Raw genomic sequence first — 22,375 nt, forward strand, 5'->3', positions numbered from 1 at the left:
CTACATGAGAAAAATCTAATTTCTTAACAGAAATGATGTAAACAGTAGTTAATACAATGAAATTCTATTTTTACTTAATACTATTAATGGAAATAGTTCTAGAAATGGGAGTGATGTTCAGAAAATTTGAATGACATTTAAGTATCTTCTTTTCTTCTCTCTCCCTTTCTTTCAGTTTGTTTTTTTTTTTTTGTTGTTGTTGTTTTGGTCATGTCCGCAGCATGGCCAAGTTCTCAAGCCAGAGACTGAACCTGTGCCATAGTAGCAACCAGAGCCACAGCAGTGACAATGCTGGATCCTTCACCCACTGTGTCACCAGGGGCCTCCCAAGTTTTAAATATATATATCATTGAGTTCCCAGACTAGGGGCTGAATTGGAGCTGCAGCTGCTGGCACAGCCACAGGCAATGCCAGATCAGAGCCACATTGGAGATCTACGCTGCAGCTTGAGACAACACTGGATCCTTAACCCACTGAGCGAGGCCAGGGATCAAACCCGCATCCTTGTGGATACTAGCTGGATTTTTAATCCACTGAGCCACAACATGAACTTACTCTCAAGTGTATTTTTAATTGGTTAAAAATGATTCAGTTGTACAAGGGAAAAAAGCAAACTCTATAATTTCAATCTTTTGTAATTCTTAAATACATGCTTTCAAATAACATCCTTAGTACCACTTTTCTTTTTATTTAGAGACAAAAATTTAAAAAATAAAGTGATGGGAGTTCCCGTCATGGTGCAGCAGAAACTAGGAACCATGAGGTTGCAGGTTCGATCCCTGGCCTTGCTCAGTGGGTTAAGGATCCAGTGTTGCCATGAGCTGTGGTGTAGGTCACAAACGAGGCTAGGATCCTGTGTTGCTGGAGTTCTGGCACAGGCCGGCAGCAACAGCTACTATTAGACCCCTAGCCTAGGAACCTCCATATGCCGCAGGGGAGACCCTAAAAAGACAGAAGACAAAATAAATAAATAAATTTAAAAAAAAAAGTCATAAATGACTCTGACCCCACACCAATTCAAATGAAGCAATTTAAATCAAAAGCTTTAAAAAATTAGAAATACTTTCACATATTATATTTTTTCCTCAAAAATAACATTTCTGTAGTAAGTATCTTCTTTAGACATTGTGGCCTAAGAGCAATAGATGCCTTGAAGCTGTTTAATATAATATCCAGCATATCAATGGGAGAGTCATTTTGTCTATGCTTAGAATGAAAATACCACCATAACTTTACCTCAGATTTTTCATGTTTGCAATCCCGTCCATTTTCATAGCATCACCATTTAATCTTAAGAATTTAAAAGAGTAACATATGAAATTACCTAATATCTAGAAAGCTCCAGAAACATTATAGATCCTCAAGTTAAATGCTTAGTCTTTTTCAGAAAACAAGACTACAGACACAATTGGAGGTTTAGGTTGTAATTGCAATGGTGGTTTATAGGATTATAAACATGAAGTACACATTTATAAAATGTTGACTTCTGGTTAGAAGTTAAAATTGAAAACTGAGTGTTTTCTCCATGAGAAGGTAATTTAACACACTCTTATTTACACTATCTCCCAAGGAACAGATACATTTACTTAAATTTTTAAAAAAACAAAACAGGAATGGAGGATCCAGAGACAAATACAGAATGATTCTTTAGTTCCTCCAAGGGCTGCCTGCCCCTGAGAACTCTGAAAAAGAAACTGACTGGGGTGAAGAGGAAGAACATGCACTAATACATCCTGTCACAAAATTGTCTCCAAGTACTACTGAGAGAAATGATCAACAGTGCTCAAAAATTTTACTTGATATTCTCTACTAGTTAAGAATACTGCAACATGCAGTATTGTGGATCAATGGTAACAAACAAACTAGTATTCATGTGCTCATAGGTTAGATTCCAGGCCTCACTGGATCTGATGTTGCCTCAAGCTGTGATAGGTCACAAACAAAGCTCAGATCCTGCAAGGCTTTGGCTGTGGCATAAACCTGCAACTACAGCTCTGATTCAACCTCTGACCTGGAAACTTCCATATGTCATGGATGCAGCCCTAAAAGACAAAAATAAATAAATAAATAATACTACTGCTATGTTGCTTCTTTTTTTTCTTTTTAGGGACACACCCACAGCATATGGAGGTTCCCAGGCTAAGGGTCAAATCTCAGCTACAGGTGCTGGCCTACGCCACAGTAATGCCAGATCTGAGCTGTGTCTGTGACCTACACCAGAGCTCACAGCAACGCCAGATCCTTAACCCACATAGCAAGGCCAGGAATTGATTATATAGGCACAAACTTATGGACATGCATGTAAATAACTTTTATTTTTCGATTTTTAGATCACGGAAGTTCTAAGGCTTTCCTGAGTTTGATCAGTTTTAAGTTTGAGGAAACTGCAGTTAGTAAATTGGAAGCTCCTAGGTGAGGGTCAGCTGCAGCTGCTGGCCTGTGCCACAGCCATAGCAATGTCAGCTCCAAGCTGAGTCTGTGACCTACACCACAGCTCATTGCAATGGTGGATACCTAACCCACCGGATTGAGGCCAGGGATCAAATCTGCATCCTCATGGATACTAGTAAGGTTCATAACCTGTTGAGCTACAATGGGAACTCCCAGAAATTAACTTTTTAAAAAAGATAATTTAGAAAGTACCAGGTGTTTTACATGATCATACCTTATATTCCCTGTTGCACTTCAGTATTGTACTATAGATGATTAACTGCCCATTTTAATATGTATTTCACTCATATAATAATTTAGGAAAACTGATGGTGAATGTAAAACCAAACTTAATCAGTTTTTAATTATTGACAGAAAGACTACCTATTTTACATATCATGGGCCAGCTGTCCTTTCACTCTTAAAAGCTTACCTCTACACTGACACCCCTGAAAAAAGCACCTTCAATACTTCATCTTTGAAACTAAAGTCCAATTTAACCAAAATGAAGCCAATATGATGAAAGTCACATCTGCTTACCCTATTCCTTAAAAACACTGCAAAACCAATCCTCAAAGACTATGGATTGTTGGCATTACCACTCTTCAATCATCCTAGATGAGCAGTATCCTTCAGTTTCAATATACTTTAAATATATCCTAAATATGACTAACAGGACAAAATATTTTCAGCCTTAAAAAATGTCTATTTAATAAGGATATTTACTTGTCAGTGTAAACAATAAAAAAATTAAATTTTAAATGACAGAAGAGGTTAACTTTTCACTAGTCTTAAACTCATCTAATCCTAACAACTCCTTTCTTAGTTTGATATTATTCTCTCTTTTATAGATGAAAAAACATATTCAAAGACTAGGTAATTTATCCCAAATCAGCAAGGGTCTGTATAATCTCAAAACTCTTCCCACACAAGCTTTTCTAATCCATACACTGGCAGAATTAAATTTTTGAATAATCTCTGAGTTCTTCAATATTTTCCTTATGATATTAGTAACAGGATCACAGAAAGTGAAAGGAAACACAATTAACCATATTATTTTATTGTTAAATACAGAAAATGATGTCTGCTAATCATTTTACAGGAATATGGTATCCCAAAATTTGGAATGGATATCATAATCAACACACTCTACAACTCACCAGATGTAATTAATTTATCAAAACCCAAATGGGATTTTGGAATGGGATATAATATACATGTCCTATTACATCAATTTAGAAGAAAATAACTACTTTTATTTGTTTAGTTCAGTTTTATCAGGGTTAAATAAAAAGTTAATTAGATTACATTTATTAATTAAAAACAACTACGATTTGTTTCTCTGCTAATCTCCTAATTGAATAAAACTGATCTTTAAAAAATATTCTTTTGAATATACTTTATGCAGACTTGTAATATTTCTGCATTTTTAACTACATTTGCTAAGAGTCTTCTCCTTTCAGAATTATCACAAAGCAAAAATCAGAAAAACAATTAGGTAAAAATTTAAAGCCACTTAAAGGAAAATGTCTTTCCTTCTAAAGCCACATGTTAATATTCTTTGTGGTACCTTTTAGTAATTGTTTTGAACTTTTTATGGCAGTTCAAGTCTAGAAGGCAATTTTTCTTTCAAGCTATTTATCAGCATGGCTCTTACATAGTTGAGTCATCATGAGTTCAACCTATTGAGTCACCTGCTTACAGCATCTGCCAACCACAATTTACTAACTGCAGTTTCCTCAAACTTACAACTGAACAAACTCAGGAAGGCCTGGGAACTGTTAACTGTTTTCCAAAGTAGCAACTGAAAATATTCTTTCAGAACAGCCGAAGTTTAAGAAAATAAAACAAAAAACCCAACTTCCTTGCCCTTGATTAGCACTCTACCTATTGCAGTCTCACCCTACCTTGTGAAGAGGGAGAGAGAGAGAGCTCAACTTAAGACAATAAAAAATTATGTTTGCATTAATATTTTCTGAAAAGTATTCTATTAAAAATAATTCTTAGGTACAAACTAATACTGAGCTAGAGTATACAGACAATTGTGCCCATGACTATTCTAATCATAAAGAGTGAACATTCTTTTTTTTTTTTTTTGTCTTTTGTCTTTTTGCCTTTTCTAGGGCTGCTCCCGCGACACATGAAGATTCCCAGGCTAGGGGTCTAATCGGAGCTGTAGCCACTGGCCTACGCCAGAGCCACAGCAATGAGGGATCCGAGCAGCGTCTGCAACCTACACCACAGCTCAAGGCAATGCCGGATCCTCAACCCACGGAGCAAGGTCAGGGATCGAACCCACAACCTCATGGTTCCTAGTCAGATTCGTTAACCAATGTGCCACAATAGGAATTCCAAACATTCATTTTTAAAGTATAAAATGAAGGTGTTCTCCTATGGTGCAGCGGGTTAAAGATCTGGTGCTGTCACTGGAGTGGCTTGGGTTGTTGCTGTGGCCTGGGTTTGATCCTTGGCCCAGGGAAGATTCACATGCCATAGGCATGGCAATAAATAAGTAAACAAAACAAAATAAAATAAAATAAAAGCAAAGGATAATTCCAAAATTAATACCATGCCATATACTTTCTGGGGCTCATTTTCACTATTTCCAATATCCTGCTATGGAAATGAGAAGCCTACATACCTGGAAATTACTATACCATATTCCTCTTTCCTCAGAAATTAAAACAATCTAGTCCAAACTGAAATAACCAACAAGTCCTGTAACTTGAGAGACTTGGAGTTGCCAGGTGACTTAGTCTTTAATACTATGACCACCCCCCAACACCCAGTTAAGTCTACCTGTTCTTTCACTTGGGCTATGTAGAGCAAATGCTTATATTTAACAAATGTGTTAACTTATTCAGAAGTTAAGGGGGGAGTTAAAACTGTAACTCCAAAGCATCATAATTAAACATCTTAATTACCTAGCACCGCTAACAAAGATAATATGCATAATGTACTTCACGATTATTCCCAATCACTGTTTTGCTATTCCTAAAAGTTTAACTTACCTAGAAAAACTCTTATCAGAAAAAAAGAAAGCAACCATAAAATGAATGAGGCATGTTAAATGCTTTTTATAGTTTTCTGTCTCCAAAAAATGGGGAGTTTTAAAAGATAACTCATAGAAAGAAGAAACTTTATAGAGTTCTCTTGTAGCACAAAAGGTTAAGGATCTAGCGTGGTCACTGCAATGGCTCAGGCTGTTGCTGTGGTGTGGGTTCCCCTGGCCAAGGAACTTCCACATGCCACTAGTACAGCCAAAAAACCCCCACAAACAACCACAAAAATGCAAACAAACAAAAATGAAAATTTAACAAAATCCTACTAATTCTAAAAATATTTCTAGAGTTCCTGTATATTGAATAACATATTAATTAAACACAACTTAAACTTTTCAATACACTTATCACTACTGATACTTTCATAATAATCAATTGATAATAGATGTTGTCTCCACAGCAAACTATCCCAGAAAGACAAAATATGAGTTGTAACTATGATTCAGTTTCTTTTATAAGCTCTTGTGCTATCAAAGCTCCCAATCTTCCATTGTCACACTTTAAAAATCTCGTTTTGACTTTTTATACGCTATGGTAGAGAAGACCAGATTAGATAATTTGTTGGAATTATATATGAAATAGTTTCAACAACAAGACTTGAATACCAAGTATAAATTACTATGCTAGGAGACTGGCAATACCTGGAAGAGTTTCTACCCTTGAAGACACTATAGCCCACAGGAACAGAGACCAATACAAAAATCACGGCAATATATACTAAACAGAGTTTTTTACATGTGATTCAGAGGTGAGACAAAGATGGTGGGGAAAAGATAATCTAGTTAGGTGTATCAGGAAAGGTATTACACAAAAATAAATATTTGAGTTGGGACGTGAGAAAAGCATGTATACCTAGATTCTTGAGTTGAAACTTTAAAAATGCAAGGGTACTTTCTACCAGGCTATACAGAATAAAGAAGGGCTTTTAAGACAGTAAAAGGCATGTGCAGACACATACAGATGTAACAGTATGGCCTATATGGAGAACATGAAGTACAATGGAATGGATTAAATGAGGACATGGGAGTCGGTGAGCAGGAAGCCTGAAGGACCCTACTTGGAGAGCTCTGTAATAGTCTAGCCAGGTGAGGACAGAAGCCTTACAATAGAAATGAGGAAGATGGGATGGATACAGGCAATGTTAAGAAAACAGAATCAGCAATTTTTGGAAGCCAATAGGCAAGGGCAAGAGAGGAACCTAAAACATTTCCAGATATTGATTTGTGTGACAAAATGAAGTAGATATGGTTATGTCATTAGCTGGGATACAGAATGATTAGGATGAAAAACAAGCTTTGAGTGCTGAAACTCAACACAGCAGGAGATCACCTTCTCAGGGACATCCACTGGACCACCCTCTATAATACTCTAAACTGCCTCTTCCTTCTCCATTGCTAATTGCTCTTATTTTGCTTACCTTTTCCTTTTGTCTTAGCAGTAAACTACCATACTGTACCACTTATTTGTTATTGTATTTATTATCTACCGTGCCTGTCCAAGGTGACAGGAATTTTTGTCTGAAAAATGCCTGGCACATAGAAGAGGATAAATAAACAGATGTTAAATGACTGAATTGCAGCAGGGAAGTCTGAACTAGAGTTAACACATCCAGAAGATAGGGTTTTGAAATGATAGTAGAAGCAATGAAAATATGACACTGCTTAGGATGAGTAGAGAAAAGACATCAAAAAAGATGACTGTGGAAAACCAGCCAATATTAAAACTCAGAAAGATATTAACAACCAGGAGGACTGATTAAGAGTAGGGAAACTTGAAAAGAGGTGTCATAGAAGGAGTAAGAATAAAAGAATTTCCAAAACATTGATCTACAGTGTTAAATGCAAAGGTCTAGTAGGATAGGAATGGGGATTAGAATAATCTATTGGGTACTGAGGAGGTTATTAGTGCTTTTAACAACATTAGTTTTGTGGAAGTGGAACAAGTCAGGCTGCAATAATTGTAGATGTTGTTGGGAGATTAGAAAATACAGATGTAAAAAGATAGACTACAAGTCCAGCCATGAAGCTAAGGCACAAGATAAGGCAGTAACTGGCATGGGTATGATCAGAGAACCTTTATATTTTGTATTAGAATGCAGACAATTGAGCTTATTTATATAATGAAAGACAATAAAAACAACAGAAAAGAATAGGTTTAAAATATAGCAAATGGAACACAACGGTATCTGTGAGGATGGATTTCAGAGCACAAGGCTAGGGATTTGTCTTTAAGACACAAGGCACAGGAGTTCCCTGGTGGCCCAGCAGGTAAGGATCTGGTGTCACTTCTGTGGATCTGGTTACTCCTGTGGCTTAGGTTTGATCCCTGGCCTGGGAACTTCCACATGCTATGGCACAGCCAAACAAACAAACAAACAAACAAACCACAAGATACAGAGGAACAATTTTAAAACTGTAACACACAAAAAAGTGAATGATTATATCCTAGTGTGATATAGCTTAAAGATAAAAAGAACTGCAACAAAAAAAATTTAGACTAACTGTTTTCAGTAATTATATTGTTGATGGTAACGTTAGTGTTTTTGTTTTTAAGTCTGGTAGTTGCGTAATGCACAACAAAGTAAATTAGTAAACGTATGACATTCTAATTCTACCATCCCTGATGTTGCGGAGAGCTTCTAACTTTTGTTTTTTTGTTTCTTTGTTTTGCTTTTTGGGGGCCAAACCCGTGGCACATGGAGGTTCCCAGGCTAGGGGTCTAATCAGGGCTACAGCTGCCAGCATATGCCACAGCCACAGCAACGCAGGATCTGAGCCGTTTCTGCGAACCACACCACAACTTAGGGCAATGCCGGATCCTGAACCCACTGAGCGAGGCCAGGGATAGAATCCACAATCCCATGAGAGAACTTCTAACTTTTCAGAAAATAGCTGCTATGAATAATTAGATATGACTCCATAGAAAGACACTTTTAAATTTAGGTATGAATTATACACACATACCAGAAAAAGAAACACTTGGTGATGAAATACTGATATGCGGTATTTGTTTTATTTAATTTATTTTTATTTATTCACTTATTTTTGGCTGCACTGCAGCATGCGGAAGTTCCTGGGCCAGGGACTGAACCCATGTTGTAGTTGTTATCTGTGCCACAGTTACGGCAGCACTGGATCATTAACCTGCTGCGCCATAAGGAAACTACTTTTTTCCTTTTCTGTTAGGTTTTTTTTTTTTTTCCTGGCTTTTGTTTTTTTAGGGCTGCACCCATGGCATACGGAGGTTTCCAGGCTAGGGGTCCAATCAGAGTTGTAGCTATCAGCCTAGGCCACAGCCACAGCAAAGTTAGAAGATGGGAACTCCCTCTATTTTTTTTTTGTTTGTTTGTTTTAAAATAATACATGACAGGAGCTCCTGTTGTGGCACAGCAGGTTAAGGATCCACCTTGTCTCTGTAGCAGCGTGGGTTTGATCCCTGGCCCAGCACAGTGGGTAAAAGGATTCACTGTGGCCACAGCAGTGACATAGGCTGCAGCTCAGATGTGATCCTGGTCTGGAAACTTCCATATACTGCGAGTGTGACAAAAAATAATAATACATGAGGAGCTGTAAGATAAACAATACTCGATGATAGGTACATGAGAGTCCACTTTACTACTCTGTGTTTTATATTATGTGGGATAAAACAAATTTATCACATCATTCTTCTGTTCAAAGGCTTCCACTCCAATCTTAAACAAAATCAAAAATAGTCCTTACAATAGCCTACAAAGCCCTACTTAAATCTATCTTCATTATCTTTCTTATTTCATCTTCTACTTACCTCTATATAGTTGTCTCCTTGATATTCTTTGAATGCTTCCATTTTAGGAACTCTATTTTATTCTGTTTTAGCTAACACTTTCTACCAGGTTTTACATTTCTTCATAGCACTTATGTCTTCTAATTATTAAAATAGTTATTCTGTTCCAGTTCTATCTCTTATTACTAGAAGGTAAAGCTCCATGAAGGCAGAGAATACTATTTGTTTCTCTCTTGTTCATAGCTGTATTTTACTTAGAAATGTACCTGGGACATAGCAGGTGCCTAATAAATATCTATAAAATTGGACTAGTCATAGAAAAAAGGGACACACTCTGAGACAAGGGAAACAGAGGTAAGGAAAAGTACATAAATAGGTATATGGACAGGAAGTTAAGGGGGTTCCTGCTTGTAACCTCAATTTCCTCTGTGCTATACAGGAAAAAGGTCATCTACTAAGTGAAAAAGGAAGAAGCTGAGTAGAGTAGTAATAATTTAGAATAACTGCTTTTGGAAATGAAAGCTCACATGGAGTGCAGAAAAGGATGCCAACTGATATAATAAGCTCAGCTGAGGTTGGAGGTAATAAAATGACACTGAAATACATGGGTATTGTTTTTTCCTGCCATGTTAAACATTTAGGGCCAAGCTTTCTAAAATAATTTTCTTCACTGATGGAAATGTTATATATCTCCACTGTCCCCTATATGGTTATTTCAGAAATTGAAATGTGGTTAGTATGACTGAGGAATGAAATTTTTAAATTTATTTTTGCTTAAATAGCCACATGTAATGAGTGGCTACCAATAATGTGCAGCACATTTTCATGGTGTAAAGTGGAGAAAATATATAGTACTGTTTCCAGATAAGAAATTAAAAGGTAGATGTGACATAATGACAAAGGCATAAGGCACTTAAGGTGGTTAAGAAGTGGTTGAAATAGTATGTTACAGGAGAGAAACTTCGGCTGAAAAAAAAAAATGAAAACTAGGAGAGTGCAGGAAATTCACCAATTATGTGATCACTGGTGAGGTGGTAAAGTCTGTGAATGATATCTATTTTGTGCTTTAGGATTAAAAAACAATCCCCTTGAATAGGCTTCTTGAACGTACAGGTATCATGAACCGACATTTAATCAACCAGGCCTATTTATTTTCTGAAGTCCTATCATATTTACTCACCTTATCACGAAAAGTTTATAGAGTAAAAAGATTTTTCCAATGTATCGTCTTATAGAATACGGCAATACTATCATAAAACAGGTAGTACATTACTAGTTTTAAAGATGAAAAATAAAAAAATTAAGTGATTATATGTCTTGCCTAATTCTTCAGGGTTGGGATCTGAGTTCAAGTTGGTCTGTATGACTAGGTATCTTTTATTTATTTTTAAACTAAAGTATAGTTGACTTACAATGCTATGCCAATTTCTGCTGTACAGCAAAGTGACCCAGTCACACACAAATATACACTCCCTTTATTATATTATCTTCTACCATGTTTATCCCAAAAGACTGGACATACTTCTTTATGCCATACAATAGGACCTACTGCTCATCCATACACACATATACATCCCATACTTAAAGATTTGAGATAAACAGGTATCCCTATTTAAGTATCAAATAACTAGGAAGAAAGATCTCAGAGAATGTGTGGGTGACATAAGAATTTAATCTGGAATTAGACTGAATTGGTAGGGGATTATGAATAGCCATGAGAAAACATCACAGTATCTAGACTCAAGAGGAGGCAGAGCTATGTAACACTAAGAAAGAAATGGTACTTTCTCACATTTAGGGTGCTAAGAGCATCTGGCAGACCACTGTCAGCTAACCACTTCTAAACTGACTTGACAAGCCTAATTTGAAGGCTTCCACTTTTCTAGTTAGTTGTCTTAATTTACAATCCAAAATCTTTAAATAAGGGGGGGGGAGCATTGGAAATGTTTGGGAATCTTTTCTCCATTTACATAATTGGGAAGAGGTGCTAAGGCATTTAACAGTTAGAAAGTCAAAGACATGTATCATCATACAGTTTACCAAAAAATAAAGAACCAAATATCAGCAGTACCTGTGACTATTAATTTTATGTATCAGTTTAGGCAGACTATGGTGCCAAGTTGTTTGGTCAAACATTAGTTAAGATGCTGTTACAGAAGAAATGATCACAACATTGTTAATCAACTATACTTCAATCAAAATTTAAAAAATGAAAAAAGATGTTGCTGTAAAGGTATTTTTTCAGATATGATTAACATTTCACTCATATTTTGAGTAAAGCAGATTACTCTCCATAATGTGCATGAGCCTTATACTATCAGTTGAAGGAGTTAAAAAAGAATGAGGTTCTCCAGAGAGGAAAGAATTCTGCCTTCAGACTGCCTTTATTTATTTATTTTTAATTAAATATAGTTGATTTACAATGTTTCTTCAATCTCTACTGTACAGCAAAGTGATCGAATCATACACAGCTCCCTGTGCTGTACGTAGGACCCCATGGCCCATCCATTCCAATTTTAAGTTTGCATCCACCAAACCCCAAACTCCTTGCCCATACCACTCCCTCTCCCCAACTCTAACCACAAGTCTGTTCTCCAGGTCTCTCTGTGATCTGTTTCTGTTTTGTAGATAGGATCATCTGTGTCATATTTTAGATTTCACATATAGTGATATCATATGGTATTTGTCTTTCTCTTTCTTATTTCACTTAGTATGAAAATCTCTAGTTACATACATGTTGCTGCAAATGGCATTATTTTGTCCTTTTTAATAGCTGAGTAGTATTCCATTGTACAAACAACCCAAATGAAAAATGGGCAGAAGACCTAAATAGACATTTCTCTGGAGAAGACATATGGATGGCCAACAGGCACATGAAAAAATGCTCCACATCACTAATTATCAGAGGAAAGCAAATCAAAACTATAATGAGGTACCACTTCACACCAGTCAAAATGGTCATCATTAACAAATCAACAAATAACAAATGCTGGAGAGGGTGTAGAAAAAAATGGTACCCTATTTCACTGTTGGTGGGAATGTAAATTGGTACAACCACTATGGAAAACAGTATGGAGGTACCTCAGAAAACTAAATATAGAACTACCATATAATCAGGCAATCCCACTCCTGGGCATACATCCAGACAAAACATTCATTCAAAAAGGTACGTGTTCACTGCAGCACTATTCACAATAGCCAAGACATGGAAACAACGTAAATCTTCATCGACAGGTAAATGGATTCAGACTGCCTTTAGAACCCAGCATCAACTCCTGCCAGAATTTCCAGGCTGCTGAAGTGTCCCATGGATTTCAGAGTTCCCAGCCCTAACAAGTACATGAGTCAGTTCCTTAAAACTCCTCCCCCCATCGCCTTTCCCTCTATATGCATACTTGCACACACACACATCCCCCTGTGGTTTTCTTTCTCTGGAGAATCCTAACATGGTACCCCATGGCAAAACACTATTAGTTTTCCTGATCTCTTTCTCATCTTATAAACCCTTGCCTTCAGGAAAAAAGTAAAACAAAACAAAGACAAACAAACAAACAAACAAAAAACCCCAGGCAAATAGCTGGTATTACTGCCTCAGTTGATTCCATGGTACAGAACACTATAAACATACTTCTTTGGAACTTTCAGCATGTTGCCAGAAGTATATTTAAGTATATCCCTCTGGCTTGAAAGATAACCAGGTATTTTATCTGTCTTTAAATCCCCAGTATTTAGCAAAGTAACTGGCACAGTAATAAATGAATGACTATATGTTACAATTCAGCAACCACTGGATCTTTCTTCCGCGAATCTTAAAAACACAGCTTCTCTAAAAGGCAGGTCTATGCCTAATAATTTAATGACAGGAGTTATATTCCAAACATTGATCAGGTGCTTCAGAAAATGTCAACAGTTAAGCAGAAGAGTATCCTTTAAAATGATTTATCTTTAGGATTAACAATTATGTGAACAGGAGTTCCCGTTGTGGTGCAGTGGTTAACGAATCCGACTAGGAAACAAGAGGTTGCAGGTTCAATCCCTGGCCTTGCTCAGTGGGTTAAGGGCCTGGTGTTGCTGTGAGCTGTGGTATAGGTTGCAGACGTGGCTTGGATCCTGCGTTGCTGTGGCTCTGGCATAGGCCAGTGGCTAGAGCTCTGATTAGACCCCTAGCCTGGGAATCTCCATATGCCATGGGAAGTGGCCCTGGAAAAGGCAAAAAGATACCCCCCCCAAAAAAAATTATGTGGACAAATAATGCAGTTGTAGAAAAGTGGAAAAAAAAAGATACTTCAAGTAATCAGAACAGACATCTATATACTAAAGGAATAAAGATTCCAGAAATAGGAGTTCCCGTCGTGGCGCAGTGGTTAACGAATCCGACTAGGAACCATGAGGTCGCGGGTTCGATCCCTGCCCTTCCTCAGTGGGTTAACGATCCGGCATTGCCGTGAGCTGTGGTGTAGGTTGCAGACGTGGCTCGGATCCCGCGTTGCTGTGGCTCTGGCGTAGGCCGGTGGCTACAGCTCCGATTGGACCCCTAGCCTGGGAACCTCCATATGCCGTGGGAGCGGCCCAAAGAAATAGCAAAAAAAAAAAAAAAAAAAAAAAAGATTCCAGAAATAAATTTCAGAATAAGCGGTCAACTGATTTGACAGACCATTTAATGGGGAAAGGACAAATGGAGCTGGGAAACTTGGATATCCACATACAAAATAATTAAGTTGGATTTTTACTTCATACTACATAAAAATTTATTTAAAAATAGGTCAAAGACTTAAGTGCAAGAACTGAAATTATAAAACTGTTAGGGGACATTTTTCATGATGTTGGAATTGGTAACGATACTTGAATATGATACTAAAAGCACAGGCAATGAACAATTAATATTAAGAAAATGAAAAATAACAAGTGTCCTCACAGATTTAGAGAAATTGGAACTCTGTTGGTGGGAATGTAAAATGGTGCAGAGGCTGCTGAAAACAGTTTGGCTGTTTCTCAAAAAGTAAAACATGAATTTCCATATGGTTTAGCATATTCCATTCTTAGGTATATACTCATAAGGAGTTCCTGTTGTGGTGCAGCAGAAACAAATCCAACTAGGAACCATAAGGTTGGGGGTTTGATCCTTGGCCTCGCTCAGTGGGTTAAGGCTCCAATTAGACCTACATATGCTGCAGGTGTGGCCCTAAAAAAACCAAAAGACCAAAAAAAAAAAAAAAAAAAAAAGGTGTGACTCAAATATTTGTATACCGATGTTCACGGCAACATTAGTCACATTCCAAAGAGGTGGGACAATTAACACATGAATGGATAAACAAAATGTGGCATATAGGTACAATGGAAAAATAGCCATAAAAAAGAAAGACAGACACATGCTACATGGGTGAATCTTTAAGGCATAATATTAAGTGGTTTAAGCCAGTCTCTCTCTCTCTCTCACACACACACACACACACACAATATTTTTATGATTCCATTTGTATGAGGCATCTAGAATAGGCAAAGAAAGTATAGACCAAGAAAGTAGAAGAGAGGATATCAGAGGCTTGAAAGAGTAGGGTACTGGGAAATGGGAGTTATTATTTAATGAATGCAGCGTTTCTGTTTGGGATAATGAAAAAAATTCTGAAAGTGGGAGTCCCAACTGTGGCACAATGGGATCAGTGGCACCTCTGCAGTGCCAGGACACAGGTTTGATCCCCAGCTTGGCACAGTAAATTAAAGGATCCAGAGTTGCTGCAACTGTGGCATAGGTTACAACTGTAGCTGGAATCTGATCTCTAGCCTGGGAACGCCACGTGCTGCAGGGAGGCCAAAACAGAGGGGAAAAAAGTTCTGGAAAATGGATAGTGGTGACAATAGTACAACACTGTGAATGTACTTAATGCAACTGAACTGTATGCTAAAATGGTTAAAATGATAAATTTTATGGTCTCCATCTTTTTAAAAAATGCCCAGGGAGTTTCAGCTGTGGGGCAGCAGAAGTGAACACGACTAGCATCCATGAGGATGCGGGTTCGACCCCTGGCCTTGCTCAGTGGGTTAAGAATTTGGCATTGCCGTGAGCTGTGGTGTAGGTCGCAGACGAGGCTCAGATTCCAAGTTGCAGTTGCTGTGGCTGTGGTGTAGGGTGGCAGCTGTAGCTCCAATTTGACTCCTAGCCTGGGAACATCCATATGCCAGGGGTGCAGCCCTATTAAAAAAAAACAAAACCAAACCATTATTCCTCTACTCCAAAAGGATAATGAAGTTGAAGTCAATCAGGTCATTGACCCAACTAAAAAATGGTTAAAAAGGCTCCTTCTGGTCACCATCCACCTGCACAGGAAAGGTACTGTTAGAATTTATGCCAAGTGGACCATCCAACACACATTCTGCTTACTCACTACATATCATGCATGTAGTGGCTTTGCTAATCTATATTATCCTGAGACAACTTACGGGGTCACCGATTTTAAGAACAGGATCACCTTCTACTTCTCTCACAGCCAGGGTAGATTCCTTGTATCTTCCTGGTGTCTGCTGCTTTCTATATTTTGCCTAAATTTACATTTACATTTTTCCATATGTTTCCATCACTAGAGTTTAAAGATCTATGCAGGCTGTGTATTTATATACCTGAACACAACAGAGCAGACCCCCAAACATTTCAATAAAACAGTTTCCAATCATTATTTATTGACTAAAGTCTAGTGCTGTTTTGCCTTTAGTCTTAAAGCCCAGAAGAGCTGGATTTTAGAGACAATTATTTTAACAAATGCCTAAAAAGGACTTTGTTTTAAAATACTGTTTTTCAATTTTAACTCTGAACAAATATTTGAGCAAAAAACTAGAAAACAAGGCAGCTAAGAAAATCGGGAGAGCTGTTTGGATTCTTTGCCTAGGGAAAAAATGAGTCTGAAAATCATGCACAAATTTGGGGTTCAGCTCTGATGCTAATAACTTGAAAAGTCTGGGGAGATTGTGCATGCAATAAAACTAGTGAAAAATTTAATATTACATTAGGAAAAATGTCAACTCTAGAAAAAGAACAATGTGCCGAAGAAAAGAATAAAGTGCAAATTAAGAGATACTTCCCATTTGATGGCTCACAAAAGCAGGGTAGTATAACATAAGTAACATTTTGGAATCTAGATGATTATTAATCAGGTTTTTGGCTCAAGTTCTATTTAGGCTACCTACTATCTGGGTGAACTTAGGTGCAACATTACAACTTACCTAAATCTCACTTTCTTTGCCCATAAAAATTGCCATTACATATTCTCTCCCTTCCTCACATTTTTTCCTTCTTTTTCTTTCAGCTTTTCATTCTCCTACACTCCTACCTCTAATTTTACCAAGAAACACAAATATTAGATTTAAAAGGTCCTCTAAAGGAGAGGGAGTGGGTGGGCAAATTGACACTGACATACAAAAGTCACATGGAAACTAGTATTATGAGAAGCAAAACTATGAGTAAGCAGAAGAAACCTGCCTGCAGAAAAGTGACTGAGGAAGGGTGGAAGAAGGAATAAGTGACTTGAGTTACTGACTTTCTAGTTCCTAATTCCATTTTAAATAAGGTTCAGCTGTACTTTTCTGGAACAAATGTATCTTTATATCCCTGCTGTATCTTTATATCCCCACCTCTTTTTAAAAAATTAAATCTAGTTTAAGTGAGTTTCCATTTCTGCTACCTATTCATTGTAGCCTCTCAAAGACTTGTGTAGAATAAAAATATATATATACCCTTAGAGCATTACACAAAATAAAGATAATGTAATCTATTTTCCTCAGAAGGTAAACATAAGAACTAAAATAATACAAATGGAAACATTCTGGAAAATGATGAACCTTATAAGTACAAAATGTTAACACACAAAGAAAATTTCAATTTAGAGATTTTAGATAACATGTCTGTGCTTTAGTAAGAATTCGCAGTTGGACAAAAGGAATAAATAAATAGTACCAACTTATTTTGATTGGCAGAAAGAAACCAGAAAAATCTTTCTCAATGGTAAGTAGCTAAGTGGTGGCTTAGAATCCTTGGAATCTGATTCTACAAGCATAATTTCACATACTTTAAATTCATAACAGCAGCCACAAAAAATTAAAAAGAGACTGGCAGATTTTTCAGCATATGATCATAGCAGATTTGGGACCAGGAGAGAACTACTGCAGACCGTGACTTATAAATGTTTTTAATCTGAATATTGCAGAACAGCTCACACTTGGGCCAAATTTCAGGCAAAATAACATGTTCCTGGACTTCATGAATACATTTTCATCACATCAAGTTTTGCAACCAGTTTTTACAAATGAAATACTCCCTTTTTAATAGCAGCACATAATACATAGAGCATACCTGATGTGTGGTATCTTAATAAGCACAATTCATAACTATTTTTGAAATTGTGGTAATATAAAATCAAACGAGAGAAAAAAGGAGTATGTAAACAGAATGCAGAGCAAAATTACTGAATATTAAAACATGATGTACCAATCTGAAAATTTTAAAAAGCCTACTTAAATAAGGAAGTATAATGATTCTGTTTTAGCTTCTGGTTCCCTTTTTCTTATGGTCCATCCTACTTTCTAGGCTTCAACTTGGCTCCACTACTGCAAGCTGTCACTTCTGACTAGAAATGGAATAAAGCCAAGCACTACACAATAGCAGCTTCCTGCTTTGGCCTCCTCTCCTAGACCACCCCCAGGCCAATGCCTGCCCACAGATGCTGATCCTACCAAGCCAATAATCCACCAGCAATCAGTTCACAGCTATGGCTATGATCTTGTGTTTTTTATACTCTTGGCACAGTGTATATCCTATAATTTCACAGTTCTCATTTTTACTGACATTATGGCAATAAAGCACCTCTAAATTTCAGTCAAATGCTAATGTGAAGGCAAAGTGAAATGGAAAAGGAAAATGCATATAAAACTCAGGGACTAATTGAGAATGTGCTCAAATTCTGTCAAAATATAATTCAGGAATAGATACAGAAAAATACAGAATATAAAGGTTTCAGTGAGTACTACTAACCCAAACAATCCTGTTATTCTAATTTTGCATAATTTCAATTTGCCTCTGGCACTGTCTGGCTCAATACTTCTCTTTTGAGATGGATTTCAGTTGAATGTCTCTTATCTCTGAGACTAAAAATCATTAGACAGGGATTGACTTGATTAGGTTAATGTTGGTCAGAAATGGTTGCTCTTCCACCTTGAGCAAGTTCACAGAATTACGGCTCTAAATGTTAGAAACTTCAAAAGTCATGTAGTCCAACTCTTTTTTTTCAATGCTTAGAAGACTTCCAAACTTCAGTACTACATTATCATGTCCTCTCCAGAGCCAAAGAAAGAAAAACAATTCTATAACTTGCTGAATATCACTTATACTTTTTGAGATGAAATAACTATCAACAGCAAGCAGAGCTTATGACTTTCCCTGTGGAAAAATGGATATGCTGTGAAGAGTAATACCACAGTAGGGTTCTGCATCTTTTCTAATACCATTTTCTTAAAGTAGTAGTTTAAGAAAACAAATGTAATCTTATCTAAATATACTTCTTAAAAAATAGAAGAGGGAAGAAGAAATACTACTCAAAAAGACATATTCTACAAACGCCACCATAAAGACACACTGACTATGAATTATACTGATACTGAAAAAGTTTCTCTAGCACCACTGCAGAAAAGAATGTTGAGTGTTTCAGAGAAAACAAGATGGATTGTTAAAAAAAAGGCGCATATGGAATTCCTGTTGAGGTGCAGCGGAAACAAGTCTGACTACGAACCAAGAGGTTGTGGGTTCGATCCCTGGCCTCACTCAGTGGGTTAAGGATCTGGCATTGCCGTGAGCTGTGGTGTAGGTCGCAGACACAGCTCGGATCTGGCGTTGCTGTGGCTCTGCTGTAGGCCAGCAGCTGTAGCTCTGATTAGATCCCTATCCTGGGAACCTCTATATGTCATGGGTGCAGCCCTAAAAAGCAAAAACAAAACAAACAAACAGGCAAACAACAAAAAAAAAGAGGTACAGAGGATGGCAGAGAAATGTCCAATGATTGCATATGGTAGGAAGAGAAAGTTTCAAGTATTTACCAGAAAAGTTTGAGACACCATCTACAAACAGGAAAATTAGAGTATGTCCAAACAGCAACTCTACTGAGCAGCTTTCATATAGTACTAAGCACTTAAATGTATCATTCACTTAATATTTCTAACAATTCTGAGGTATATATTATATTTATCTTAAAGAGAGGAAACCATTTATTTAAAATGTTTTAGACCACTGCAATGTCACGTAGCTAAGAAATGGCAATGCTAGGATTTGAAACTATAACTGTATGAACTGGCTTCAAAATTTATAGCTAGGGAGTTCCCATCATGGCTCAGTGGTTAATGAATCTGACTAGGAACCATGAGGTTTCGGGTTCGATCCCTGGCCTTGCTCAGTGGGTTAAGGATCTGGCATTGCCATGAGCTGTGGTGTAGATTGCAGACGTGGCTCGGGCTCTGATCTCATGTTGCTGTGGCTCTGGCGTAGGCCGGCGGCTATCGCTCCAATTAGACCCCTAGCCTGGCAATCTCCATATGCTGTGGGAGTGGCCCTAGAAAAGGCAAAAAGACAAAAAACAAACAAACAAACAAAAAACAACACAAAATTTATAGCTAGACTGATTCTTCAAGACACTAGTGAAGATCCAATCAATCATCTGCTTCTGCTATATTACAATAACCAGATGTCACTGTTAATGCAGAAAATTTTGTTTTTGATATTCTCGTGCTTCAGAGTTCCAATGACTCACAGGGCCTACAAGATAAAAGCCACTTAGTAAATGTATGTACCAATCCTGTTCCTCTTTTATCTGACCCAATAATATTTCTTTCTCTGGTACAATGTCTACTATTCAAAATCAAACTCTCTTCTTTAGCTAGACTGATATTCTGCTGTCCCCTAGATCTACCTCATCATTAATCACACTGTTTGTCCTTTCTGCCAAAAGTCTGCTTACTCTTCCTATCTTTTACTTCCATCTCTATTCAAATGACTCCCATTCAAGCTTTACTTTCTCCTCACCCCACTCCCAATTTTTTTTGGCTGCCCCATGGCATATGGATTTCAGGCTAGGGATCAGATCTAAGCCACAGTTGCAACCTATCCCGCAGTGGTGACAACACCGGATCCTTTAACCCACTGTGCTGAGCTGGGGATCAAATCCGTGTATTAGTGCTGCAGAGTGGCCACCATCCGTTGTGCCACTCCCAAGTTTTACTTTCTTCATGAGACTTCTCTCAACTATTTTCAATCTCTGCTGACTTCTTTCTTAGTATTCCTGAAGTCTTTACTATGCATTTTTGCCCCCGACTCCCTTTCTGGCCAAGCTCAAGGCACCTGCAAGTTCTAGGGTGAGGAATCTAAATGGCACCACAGCAGTGACCTAAATCACAGTAGTGACAACACCAGATCTTAACACACTGAGCCACCAGGGAACTCCCTTTGACTCCTTAAATGAAGTCTATTTCTAGGAAATCTGTTTAAAAAAAAACAAAACAAAACTAGGAGTTCCAGCTATGGCGCAATGGGATTGGTGGCATCTCTGCAGCACTGGAAAAAAGGTTCAATCCCCGGCCTGGCACAGTGGTTAAGGATCTGGTGTTGCCAAAGCTGGTGTAGGTCACAACTGTGGCTCAAATCTGATCCCTGGCATGGGAACTTCATATGCCACAGAGTGGCATAAATAAATAGATAAATAAATAGATTAACAGATAAATATATAAGTAATTACCATGGATTATAAACTCCTTGAAAAAAAATAAGGACAATAGCTTACACTTTTATCAATTTTTAAAAAACCATCAAGTACCTAAGCAGGATGCTATGAAGAGGAAAACCACATAATTTAAATAACTGTTAAATGAATGAAGACAGTTGAGATGTTTCTAAGGCCAGATACTAAAAAATTTTAAAGGGAAGTAGAATCTAAGCCTAAAATTTCCATTTAAAGACTCCTTTATGGGAAAAAAAAATCAAGTGAGTTAACAGTAAGTGGAATACTAAGAGCTCTAGGCCCTTCCTTCAGGGGCTGTCTCTTTCCTCAACTCAAGAGCAGATGCTTTCATTCTTGAGGGTGGGAGTATGGGTACACTTTATTACCATATTCTAAGAGATCCACTTCCAGTGTTTCAGTCATTTGATACTAGAATGAGAACAAATCCGAGAGGAATTCTGGGACAAAAACATTTACATAACCATGTAAATCCTGTACAATGTCAAATTCCCATTTCCTCTATAGGAATGATACAGTTTAAAAATGCTCTGAAGTGATGTACCTTTGCTACAAATTTAAATGAAAATAAAGAAAAGCTAGAAAAAATTGTCTTTTCTCTACACACCAAAGCAATATTAACAATGAGGTTCTGTATACTTCCTTCTCTCAGCTATTAGCAATAGCATCACAGTCCTCTGGGGAATGAATCTGTTTATAAGCTAAATTACTACCAACAAGACTTTCAAACCTTTGCCAGTAGCTCACTTATGTCAAATACTTAGTTCAACAAAATACAACATTTGACTGGTAACCTTCAAACAATCAGTTAATTGTTCACCTAGGTTAACTGGGGGCTAAATTTCACCTCACTCAAATTCACCTCATCCTGGTTGTGAAGCAACTCTAAACATTAATAACAAAAATTTAGGAGTTCCTGTCATGGCGCAGTGGTTAATGAATCTGACTAGGAACCATGAGGTTGCAGGTTAGATCCCTGCCCTTGTTCAGTGGGTTAACGATCCGGCATTGCCGTGAGCTGTGGTGTAGGTCACAGACACAGCTCAGATCCCGAGTTGCTGTGGCTCTGGCTAGGCTGACAGCTACAGCTCCGATTTGACCCCTGGCCTGGGAACCTCCATATGCCGCGGGAGCGGCCCAAGAAATAGCAAAAAGACAAAACAAACAAACAAACAAATTTAGAAAGAAAAAAACCCTAACCCTAACCCTATCTCTGCTATACTCCACTCCCTACACTACTGGTAACTTATCCCGGGCATCACTCAAGTTATTTTTAGTAAACCAGATGTGTTGAGCATCTAACTAACTTAGGGATATTCTGAAATTGCAATGAATTTATATAATCAAAAATGGAAA

At 37.5% G+C, this 22,375-nt stretch overlaps 1 protein-coding gene and 2 long non-coding RNA genes across 39 annotated transcripts in view; 1 reads left to right on the forward strand and 2 right to left on the reverse strand.

Annotated features, from left to right (window-relative positions):
• LOC102165048 (uncharacterized) overlaps positions 1 to 22,375 on the forward strand; it is a 1,242,341-nt gene that overhangs the window by 174,299 nt on the left and 1,045,667 nt on the right. The window lies entirely within an intron of this gene.
• JMJD1C (jumonji domain containing 1C) overlaps positions 1 to 22,375 on the reverse strand; it is a 325,118-nt gene that overhangs the window by 55,401 nt on the left and 247,342 nt on the right. The window lies entirely within an intron of this gene.
• Positions 10,018 to 15,432, reverse strand: LOC146396845 (uncharacterized). The gene is made up of 2 exons (XR_014827984.1): positions 13,937 to 15,432; positions 10,018 to 13,793 (listed from the first exon to the last, which is right to left on the reverse strand). It is a non-coding gene; the product is annotated as an uncharacterized LOC146396845 (long non-coding RNA).

The sequence above is a fragment of the Sus scrofa genome, chromosome 14 (assembly GCF_054392235.1).
Source record: "Sus scrofa isolate SSC_HxYL_T2T_F1_AM1 chromosome 14, Sscrofa_HxYL_maternal_Yorkshire_Landrace_v2.0, whole genome shotgun sequence".
Taxonomy (NCBI): domain Eukaryota; kingdom Metazoa; phylum Chordata; class Mammalia; order Artiodactyla; family Suidae; genus Sus; species Sus scrofa.